At 36.3% G+C, this 12091-nt stretch overlaps 1 long non-coding RNA gene across 1 annotated transcript in view; it reads left to right on the forward strand.

Moving 5' to 3' along the window:
• Nucleotides 1-12091, forward strand: part of LOC118018770 — a 266689-nt gene that overhangs the window by 244699 nt on the left and 9899 nt on the right. The window contains exon 7 of the long non-coding RNA XR_004681475.1: nt 10122-10280. This is a non-coding gene — a long non-coding RNA (uncharacterized LOC118018770). The remainder of the gene's footprint in view (nt 1-10121; nt 10281-12091) is intronic.

The following is a 12091-nucleotide window of genomic DNA, read 5'->3' on the forward strand; positions in this document are numbered from 1 at the left end:
TAATAATTTAAATGGTAAACATTAATCCAGTTATTAAATGAAACTCTTAGTTTTAAATTCAGTGGGTTTTAGATTTGTAACTGAAATTAATTTTAAAACTACCAAAATTATTCATTTATATTATTTAGTGATCGTTTGATTCGGAAGAACTCTGTTTTGATTAAATCTGAAAGGATCCTGGTTCAGATGTAATTTTTGTGATCATGAGGGAAAGCTGAGATGGAAGCGAATTCTTTGAGAGCCATTTGAATATCTAGCGGCTTTTGACACATGAGGGAAAAGTCAGCTGAGAGAGCTGAATTATCTTTCTTTTCAATCAAATTTTGGATGAAGTTCTGCAGTAGTCTTAAGTGATTGCCAAAAAATGCACAAGTAAAAGCGTATGCACACATAAAAAGTAAGCATACCGTTTGCTTAAAATTTCAAACACTCTTCCAAGTTGCATTTAAATTGCCCTGAAAAACATCATTATGGATTTATAATTTCAAATTTTGTTTCTAGCTACACGTTCTATTTCCTTGTTGTAAGTGAAATATAAAGGATTTTCAATTATACTAATTAGAGGTCTTTAATTTGGCTCCTTAAAACGTTGCCATTCCCAAGTTTTTCATTTTGGGGTCTTTTTAAATCACTTTCTCTCATCTACCACATATTTTGGAAAGTTTTGATCACCAACTCAATAGTATTTTAGAAAATAACATATAATAATATATTAATCAAAAGCATGTATTACTTTGCTCTGCTCAGCCACTAAGCATTTCAGCCACTAAGTTGATAATGTTAGTTAAAAGGAAGGCCATCTAGTGTCTTAGACAATCTGGGTAGCTTGATCTATAGCAGAGGTAAGTACAGGTATGACTGTGACTGATACTTGTGAAATATTAATTGTGTACTCCATTCTTCATAGAGGCTCTCATGGAAAAATAGTATTTTTAAGACACGTGATACAAATCTTGGATTCTGTTTGCATGTCAAAAAACCTGACATCATGATGTTATTTAACATCTCATTTTTACTCAAAATCTGCGATGGTATTTGAGAAATGGACTCAGCAAACATATTGTAATTAAAAATAATTAATTAAAGTCTACAATTACATATTTTTAATACTCTTAAAAGTGATAGCTGAGGGAGAAGTCAGTGACTGAAAAAAAATCTTAAAAATATATCCGCTCACTGAAAAAAAAGAAACTCTGCATCTTTTTTTGTGTTTTGTAAGAAATTAATTTTTAAAACGTTAGAATAAAAATCTCAAGGCATCTCTGCAGTTTACCAATTAAGATTCTGTATACTTCAAAAATATGTTATAACTATTGAAATGGAAAAGAGATTCATAAAATCTGGCATCTTACCAGAAATTATTAAGACTTCAGTATGGATGCTTGACTGGAAATCATACCATGGTCCTATAAGATTATTTTAAAATGAGTACGGTTAGGTAGGTAAATAAATGGTGGTAGGTAAATAAATAGGTAAATAAATGATGGTAATATTCAAACTTTCACAAACATATTGCAACTACATTAAGTGCCAGATTCACCATTATGACAGTTAGTTCATTTTTAATAGAAAACAGGGCATTTTTCCCATTACAGTTTTTTATTTCCATCTGAGACACTGTACCTGGAAAAATACTCAACACCCCTGAGTGAATTTCAAAACATGTAACACTGGAGTTTGAACTGCTTTATATAATAACACAGATAACATTTCCTTTTAATAAAATATATAGAACTATTATTTTCCTTCCCCTCCTTCACTTATGAGTGCAAACAAAGCAATTCCTGGTAACTATTTTTCTGTAGACACAAGGAGACTAACTTCTAGAAAGAAAACAACCTGGTCACCCCTGTTTATATTTTCACAAAAGACCGCTGGGTAAGATCTCTGTTGAGAAAATCACATTGCTTTGTTCCAGTGAGATTTAATTTTCTAGAAAGGGTTTAGTTTACTTAGTAGGTGTCACTTGGATTTTTTCTTTTTTAAATAAACTTCCATAAGAATAATTTCTCCAGGCTACAGATGATAGGATCAAATAGTAGATGTAGGGTTTATTACTATTGTATAATGCTGAACTTTCCAGAAGCTTAATACGCATATGGAGAATGGAACAGAATAAAGGACAAGGAACAAGTTTACTGTCCTCTCTAAGAGTTGTCAAGCTCCAAACCCCAGTTTTACTGAGCTATAACATTTTGTTAATTTGAGGTATACACACATGATTTAATATATGTATATATAGCAAAATGGTTACCACAATAAGTTTAGTTAATATTACCGTAATAAGTTTGTTAAAATGGGGTGTCACATATATGCAAATTTTTTTTCTTGTGATGAGAACTTTAAGATCTAGTCTTTTAGCAATTTGCAAATCTATAATACAGTATCATTCAATTCTCCCATGTATTTCAGGTAGATAGAGTAGTTACATCTGTTTTGGGAATGGCAAAGTGTATGTCCCAGGATAGATCTTTTAAGTTACTGAAAATTAAAGTTTTCATTAATAAAATGTTTATATGCACACCTTTACAGGGAATACTTTCTAAAATGTAATTCAGAATTTTCTGTTTGAACCTATATTTTGAACATTACACAATGTTTTTCTTCTTTGAGAAATTCAGACTCATGCTTGGGATGTTGTAGGGTCTTACCCTCAGGTATCATTAAACAACAGTAATTTCTCTTTTCTCTGCCTTTACAAACATGGCTTTTCTAGACAATACCTTTCACCTCAACTTCATCATGGGCACCTCTGCACCTGTTATACCCATTTGTGTCCCTCTGTTTCTGGTAGTCTTCCCTAATATCTGGGTTCGTGTAGAGTTTAGATGTTGATGACTCCCAAATTTATATCTGTAGTTCCAATTTTCTTTAGAACTCTACAATTTTTACAATCAATGATAACAGAGCATTATCTAAGAAACATCTCAAATCAAACAAATTTCAAGATTTAGCTCCTAATTTTCCCTTCCCAAAGCACAGTTTTCCAGTTGCCGCCATTTTAGTAAAACACACTCCGCTCATTCGGTTGTTCTGGTTAAAAATCTTGACTTCTTTTCCTTACATCTATCGTAGATCTATCCAGTCCATATGGTGCCTTAGTTGTTCTTTTAAAAACTGTGTCTAGAAATTAATCACTTCTCCCCACCGCCACAGGTGCCACCTTGGTTCAAGCTACCATCATGTCTTACCTGGGCTACTGTAGAGTCTCTTAATCCTGAGCTCCTAAACTGGATCTCTTTGCTTTTGCTCTCGACCCCTTGCAATCTCAGGTCAACAACGTAGTCAGTGATAGAGACCTATCACAGGTCATGTTACTTCATGTTTTCCCATATTACTCAGAGTAAAAGTCTTTGAAATAGCCTTCGAAGTCTACACTATTTGGCTCCTATTGTGTCTCTGATCTGCTTCCTACTCTGCTCCTGTTGCATTCTGTTCCAACTACACAGTTTTCTTGCTTTGCCTAAAAACAACTAGGCATGCTTCTGCTTCAGAGACTTGAGTCTGCCACCCGTTTTTTGTTTTTTGTTTTTTTCCCCCCCTTTAAATAGGCTCAATGCCCAGCCCAGCGTGGGGCTTAAACTCACCACCATGAGTCAAGACCTGAGCCAAGATGGAATCAGACGCTTGACAGACTGAGCCACCGAGGTGTGCCTCCCACCCTTTTTCTTGCCCTTGCCTTATAGATTCTTCCTCCTCATATTCCTATGGCTTGCTCCTTTGCATCCTAAGCACACACAAATGCGTGTGCGCACTTTCTAGTCCTATTCTTGCTTTATTTTGTTCCATAGTCCTTGACATTTACTAACATATGATGTATTTTAATTATGTAGTTTGTTCATTTTCTGCATCCCCCTCCCTACTCTAAGCTTTGGAAGACAGAGATTTTGGTCTGCCTTGTTCAGACCTATATCTCAGTACCTAGAACACTGAACAGCATGTACATGATACTCAGTAACGATTGAATGGATTACTTAACCTAGAGGAGAGTAAGTCAAATTAAAAGCAATCAATGGCCAAACAATGAGTCCAAAGGGAAAAAGTTAGCATTAGAGGTTAAACAAGTTGGGGGGAGGTTTGGTGGCATGGCAGATGGTCTTGGTGCATTGTGAGTTACATTCTGGAAATTCATGCTTGAAACCTGCAAGTTTCAAGATGAATAAATATTGATAATAGTTACTGCTTTATAGTGGCTAGTTCTGTTGGCTCTCTCTTTGGCATTTAATTTTCTTTTTTTGTGGGGGAATCACATCTGTCTGCTTAAGTTGATTTTTGCTCTGGGGTTCAGTAATTTTTGCTTCTACATCAGGTGATTTTTGCTGTATATAGCTCAGTAATTAATCATGAGAGATAAAAGCATCAACTGCAAGGTTTTTAGATCTGGTTATTAAATATCTTCTCTTTATTTAGAACTTTGGTGTTTTTTTGGCCTTCATCAATAAAAGCTTGACTGTGACATGTGTCTCATAGCTGTAGAGTGACCTTTGGTTGAATTCTCACTTTGTACTTCTGACTTAGAACATTTGAGAAGGAAACTTATCTACACTTTTGAAAGATTGCCAAAATTTATTTCTTAACTTCTAGAAATGTCCTGTCCAATATTGTATCCACTAACTAGATGTATCTTTATATTTCAATTTAACTTTTTTAAAAACTAAATAAAAGTTAAAATTCAGTGGCACTCACCACATATCACATGTATAATAATCACATAAGGTTAGTTGTCCCTACATTAGAAAGCAGTGATCTAGAATATTTCAATGTCCACAACATTTTATTGCACATGCTGCTCTAGACTTGTTTTTGCTGGCTGAATTTTTCCATCCTAAGTTTATTCATGTGAAATTATTTGTTCCATGATGAATATTTGAGAGCTTTTCTGTCAAGTGGACCACTGGCATTTAAAGAATGTAGAATTCATGTACAAAAATAAATCATAATATTATTTAGTAAGTGTTACATTAGAGGCATATATAGAGGGCTCTTTGGACATAAAGCAGTAATTAATTTTGCTTCAGATATGGGTTGGTTGTACAACACATGGTTTGAGTCTCTCTCTTTGCTAGTACTCTGTCAGAAAAGAAACAGTTGAACACGGGGTCTAGTAAGCTTATATTTATTGTTGAAAAAGCCAATCAATATCAGTCTGAACATTAACTAATAGCATGGCTTTGCCACTGCCCAAACAGTATCGCAGTTAATAGCAATTTTAACGTCTGAAACCACCATAATTGCCCTCAGAAATCAATAGATCAATAAGAGACTCTTTTTGGTTTTAGATACAGGTATTGAACCATACGTCACATTTTGAAAAGGTTACTTTTAATATGACAGCCCAAATTTAAAATTAGTTTCAAAACTAAACAGAAACAAGAGAATTCTTATTTTTAAAGTCTGTAAATTTAGATTTAAAGCAATACAAACATCCGTTTACACTTTTGTTATATACTATTTAAATTTAATGAGCCTTGGGGCGCCTGGGTGGCTCAGTCATTAAGTGTCTGCCTTTGGCTCAGGTCGGGGTCCTGGGATCGAGCCCCGCATCAGGCTCCCTGCTCGACGGGAAGCCTGCTTCTCCCTCTCCCACTCCCCCTGCTTGTGTTCCCTCTCTCGCTGTCTCTCTCTCTGTCAAATAAATAAAATCTTAAAAAAAAAAATTAATGAGCCTTTGCATGTTTTCACTGGAAATGCAAGTGTATAAAACTAAAAAAATAATAAAGCCACAGCTAAACAAGTGATCTAAATAAATTTAAAACTTAAGTAAACTATAGTTAAAATAATAAATTGTCAAAGTGTACCAAGATATTTTGAACTTTAGTTAAGAAATTTGATCATGAAACCAATTTATAGGAAGCTTTCTTTAAATATTCTCTTGAAATGGAAATAGTTTTTTATTTAACCCTTTTATTCTTTATGCATAAGTTATGTATTGAAGATTCTCCTGTGATGAAACCACATTTTAAAATATTTGTCTCTGAAGGGAAATTGCTAATGATCCTGCAGTGAAAATGTGTAAACCCATGTTTATTTTAGTTAGACATACAAACTAAGATGGAAGCAGAAAGCCGAAGACCATCATGTTATTTGGAAGAAGTGGTAGCATTATCATTTAAGGAGCAATCACTTCCATTGATTGCATTCAGCATTCAGGAAACACTAACAGGGATGCAGTGGTTTGTTTGTTTTCTAAGTTGTTAGGTGATGTCAAGCAAATGATCTGAATCCAATCTCTAATACATGAAAAATTCTTCTTTTGGCCTGTGTTACTGGAATTGTAATGTCCTTATTGAAGGTACATCTTTTGGGACACTCTTATAATTTAGCTAGCCTCGCTGCTTTAGATTGCTATTTGGACATTTTCAGGCTTTGAGATCTGTAAGGCTTGAAAAGTACAGACTACTTATTGTTTACTAGATGGTTATTAGCATGATCGAAATGCCTATAATATCAAAGGAAGCAGAAAACAATCTTTTCTGATCTAGTATCCAAACAAAATTTCTCAAAGGGACTGATCATTTTGTCTTATTTAGTATATACCAACAAAACAACAGAATGCTATTATTTCCTAATTCTCCTTTTAGTCTGTGTTGGGACACGAAGAACGTTTTTCCGCTATTGCAGCCAACGTGGTTTGACTATCTTAGCATGATACTAGTCATTTGGTGGGCTGAACTTAGAGGAAATTAGTAAGAAGATAAAAGAAACAAAAATGATGGGGTAGGTTTGGATGTGAAGGGAGCCCAGCAGAGATGAGGTATAAATTTGAAGAGGGGTGGGATAAGCAAGATCAGATGCTAAGGACCCTGGGACATCTGATCTAATATGGATATCCATCTTAAGAGCCATCTGGCACAGATCATGGAGATTTCATCTGGGATTTTTTTTTTTTTAATTTTATTTATTTGAGAGAGAGTGAACAGGAGGGAGAAGGAGAGAGAATCTGAAGCAGATTCCACGTTGAATGCAGAGCCCTATGCGGGGCTCCATCCCATGACTATGAGATCATGTGCTGAGCCAAAACCACGAGTTGGATGCTTAACCCACTGAGCCACCCAAGTGCTTCTCATCTGGGATCTTTGTAAAATGAAGGCACTGGAACAAGAACTGAGCCCAGCTAGTGGGAAATGGGTCAGGTCAAAATGAAGGTATTCATTTTGGCAAGGTTTAGGCAGGGCAGTATTCCCACCCCTGTAAACGGTGCACTGGACTGAGAAAGTTGGGAGGATAGAGAGACCCGCCATAACTGAATCAGCTAGTTATTCCTTCTCCACTGGGAAGGTTTTAAGCTAGAAATTATCAACTGTATGGGGAGCTGTGGCAAGTCTCTCCTCAAAAATGTCAGAGTCTACCATTACTGAAAAATTTTTTTCTATCTATGGCATCTAATAAATTTGTGATGCCAACTTTTTCATCACTTATTTTCTCTGCATATCCAATTTCCTAAAACTTTCACTGGTTTGAATTATGACTTGTATTATTACATTAGTCCAGCATTCTCCCTTCTTTGTCTCTGAAAGTCGTATTTATCCATTAAGGGAATATTAAAAATCATCTCACTTGTAAAGGTCTTTATGAGGTGTGTTCATCATAATGAATCATACCTTCCTCTGTACTTCCTGTTACCTTACCTCTAAGTAGTACTTACTTCGTACTGTGTTTCAGTTTGTTTCCACATTTTTCCAATTAGATTGTATGCCTAATGAATAGGAATAGTGTATTATCTATCTCCCTAGGTCCTAGCAGAGTGGTTTGCATATAGTAAACATCTACAAATGTCTATTCAATCAAATTACATATTTGCACAAATTCTGATGAATTTGACCTAATGAATCACCTATTATTCTTTGGTAGGTTACTTAGCCTGTCGTGCTCTTAGTTTTTTCATTTATAAATGGTGGGGGAGGGGGGAAATCTACTCTCACTGAATTTGTAGATTAATTTTATAGTTAAGGAATCCCTATAAGAAAGAAACAGGAAAGACAGTCATTGACTCAATACATATCTATCAAACATCTAAAGTTTGCCATGCACTCTTCTAGGCATCATTAGTTGCTAGAGGACTTTCTGCAGGGCCAGTGCAGTGCAGACAGCATTTGAACTTTGTCCAGTATCACACCTGAGACATGTAATATCTCTGATTTACAGTATAGACCAACCTCACTGTTTTGTTTGACAGATACTTTTAAAAATAGTTTGGAAATAGCAAAAATGTAAAATTACCAACATATGTACCATAAAAGGTAAAAAGTAGAATTCCAAAGACTAAAGGTGGCAAATTAAAATTATATTAAATAGGGGTACCTGGGTGGCTCAGTTGGTTTAAGCGTCTGACTCTTGGTTTCAGCTCAGGTCCTGATGTCAGAGTTGTGAGATCGAGCCCTGCATTGGGCTCAGTGCTGGGCATGGAGCATGCTTAAGAGTCTCTATCTGTCTCTCCTTCTGCACCGCCCCCCCCCAATTTATCTTTCTCTCTCTCTCTCTCTCAAAAAACTAAAATAAAATTATATTAAATAGGAAAATATAAGCAAAGATAGTCATGATTAAACAACCACAATAAGCCTAAGAAAAATTAAACATAATTTTGACAAAGAAGGTGCTATTCAGTCATTCCATAATAATCTTGCTCAGTTTAGGTAGGGCTAACCCTCCTACCTACCAAACCCCACCTTAGGAGATGGGGCAATTGGTCTTCACCAGCTTTATTGCAGTAATAATCGGGATTACAAGCACTTGTTGCATTTGGAGAGAAATGTCTAAGAATGAGGCTGAGCAGAGAGGTATATAGAGTGGCATGGTCTTGATACCTTTTGAACCCCTTCATCCAGCCATGCTCTGAGTTAGTTCAGTTCCTTGATTTGCCAGTTATGTTGGGCTTCTCCAGTCTCTTTTGCCTTAAGCTAGTTTGAGTCGATATATATGTGTATGTGTGTATATAATGCATAAATATATATGTATATTTTATTTACAGCTGAAAGAATCCAGGTTAATATGTTCTTTTTAGTGCAATATTTAGGATATTCAGTTTAGCCCCAAGTCACTTGCGATTCAGAGGCCAATTTAATTATTGAATTTGCCATTTGGTTTGGGTTTCTTCCTACAGTATTTGGTTGGTTCTAGAATCTTGGAGCCCTTACTATTTTTTTTTTTAAGATTTTATTTATTTGAGAGAGAGAAGGAGAACAAGTAGGGGAGGGACAGGATCAGAAGGAGAGGGAGAAACAGACTCACTGTTGAGCAGGGAGCCGGATGCGGGGCTCGATCCCAGGACTCTGGGATCATGACCTGAGCTGAAGGCAGATGCTTAATGACAGCCACCCAGGTGCTCCTTGGAGCTCTTATTGTCAAACACTTGTTCATCAGGAGTCCTTTGGATCAACACTGAAACAGAGAACAATAAGTACGCTGTGGACTATCTGAAAGAGAAAAATCCTAAAGAAGCACACATCTAAAAAATTCACTATATCTACTCTACATGTATATACCCTCAAACATCTCTTGGAGTCTCAACTAAATTGGTCTCTGCACTGGGGGGGGTCAGAGTAGTATTTTCATCTGGGGAAATTATTATTAAACTCCATTTAAGTAATTAACAAAGATATTTTTAATATTATTCAGCTTTGCAAATGGAGTTAAATAATGAGTTCTGAATGCAACCATGTAAGATAAAACTTCTGAGGACACAATACAAGGACATAAGGAGACTATTGTCATTAAAATTCTATATTTGTGATTTGGAACTATTATAATATTTCATTTGAAGAGGAATTAAATAGAAAAAATATTAAAAAGCAAAAAAAAAAAAAAAGCCAGTGACTAGAAGGTATATAAACCACATAAGTCGGAGAAAATGATCAGAAATTACAGAATATTAATCAGTAATAACATGGAAATTTAGAACCAAAGCTGTTAGTTAGAAGAGCTCAATCAGTATATTTTCTGGACTGTTCTATTTCCAACACCTATAAAGTTCTGTCACTGCCACCAGGAGAAAATCATAGGAAATATTTTTTTCTTGCATTACAAAATTAAATTCATTCAAATTAAAATAAATGTTTTTTTTTTTTAGAATGTTTTTTGAAAAAATTAAAACGTGGTGTTTGTTTCATTTTGTTTTGTTTTAGAACAGAGGGTTATATCCACACTGGGAGATGACAGCATTCCCCACCAGAAATACAACTTGTAAAAGGGCTTGGAGGTTTTCCAGGAAAATGGCCAGTGACATTTGAGACTCACAGTTGAACAACCAGAATGCCAAGATCAATACTCCAGAACAAGGAAAGGTAACAAGAATGTTGATAACTTCAGAAACGTAAGCTACATGCGGTGAGCGGATATGATTCACCAGATACCCATGTGTGGCACTATAGTTCTCAGCTTCCTTTGCAGTTAGGACTTCAGCAGTTGAAGTTCAGCCTAGTTCAGCCTAGCTCCTAGGCTGAAGCAGTTCTCAGTAGGTGTGCTTCTTCCCTTTCCCTATCAGTTTTCCATGGTGACCGCCAATGCCAGATGACATAACTAGACAATAAAGTCTACCCACATTAGATTTTATGATCATAAAATAAACTTATTGTCTAAAGCCATTAAATATACATATTAATATATTTGTTATTAATATAATAATATAAGAAGGCAAGGAACTCTTTTCTCGGATGGAAGAGAATATATCTCTGAGCCTTGTTTTTTTTTTTTTTTAAAGATTTTATTTATTTATTTGACAGGGAGAGACACAGCGAGAGAGGGAACACAAACAAGGGGAGTGGGAGAGGGAGAAGCTGTGGGGCTCGATCCCAGGACCCTGGGATCATGACCTGAGCCGAAGGCAGACACTTAACGACTGAGCTACCCAAGCACCCCAATCTCTGAGCCTTGTTGGAATAATACCTCACTGGTATTATTAAGGTCCTAGAACTAAGAGAAGCCTATCATTACCAAGAGGCCAGTGTTAGAGATTGACTGAGAGAATATTCATTGCTTGAGGAAAATGGCCTCAAATTTGGAGATTTTCTAAACTATCTGCAATACTGTGTTAGAGGGGAGCACAGTAGAGGAGCTGAGGAAGAACCCAACACTAGCATGCTAAATCTCCTCAGACTTTGAATAATGACAGAACTCTAGTTCCATGAGCAATGGTGTCTGAAGTCCTACTATAACCTGCTGCCTAATTGACTGGGGTCTCTCATAAGCTCCATTACTTCTTGCCAAGCTGATTCATAGACTCCTTCAGAGACTCATTCTGAGCCACTGTGGTGCTAGACATAGACTGACTGGCTTTGAACCCTGCCTCTGACACTTCCAAGCTGGATGACCCACCCTAAATTATTTTGATCACACTAGCTCCTCTCTACCTTACTTTGCCCATCTTTAAAATGGGGATAATAATATTTACCTCACAGAGTTGTTACGAAGATTCAGTAAGATATTCATGTAAAGTGTGTAGAATAGTTTATAGTTCCCATCACACCAAAGCACTCAGTAATGATTTTCTTTCAGTATTGTTATTACTACTGCTTGGATGACCAAAAGGTGCTGAAAGCTGGTATGTAGTAGCACCCTCCATTTTGGATCTAATCTTTGAGATTTAAATTCTAGACACATTCATATGGAGTTTATTATATCCTCTTGGGATTGGGAACTTAGGCTTTTGTGCCTTCTTAAACATGAAACACTCTTTAAACCTGCATGTTCTGTGATTTCAGACATGAACTATTTTTACAGCATTTGGTATGAAAGCTGGGAAGGTAGGAGGGTATGGACAGTGATGTAGTGGAGTTAATATTTTCAGAAGTTTAATAATATTTCTTCAACTTCATTTTTTTTAGAGGGGGGAAGGTGCAGAGGGAGAGAGAGAATTTTTTTTTTTTTAAGATTTTATTTATCAGAGAGAGAGAGATCATGAGCAGGGTGTGGCGGGGAGAAGCAGACTCCCCACTGAGCAGGGAGCCTGATGCAGGACTCGATCCCAGGACCCTTGGGATTGTGACCTGAGCCGAAGGCAGACGCTTAACCGACTGAACCACCCAGGTGCCCTGGGAGAGAGAGAACCTGAAGCAAACTCCACATGCAGTGCAGAGCCCGACTTGGGTCTCGATAT

Source organism: Mirounga leonina, unplaced genomic scaffold (genome assembly GCF_011800145.1).
Source record: "Mirounga leonina isolate KUSES-001 unplaced genomic scaffold, KU_Mleo_1.0 Mir_172, whole genome shotgun sequence".
Lineage (NCBI taxonomy): Eukaryota > Metazoa > Chordata > Mammalia > Carnivora > Phocidae > Mirounga > Mirounga leonina.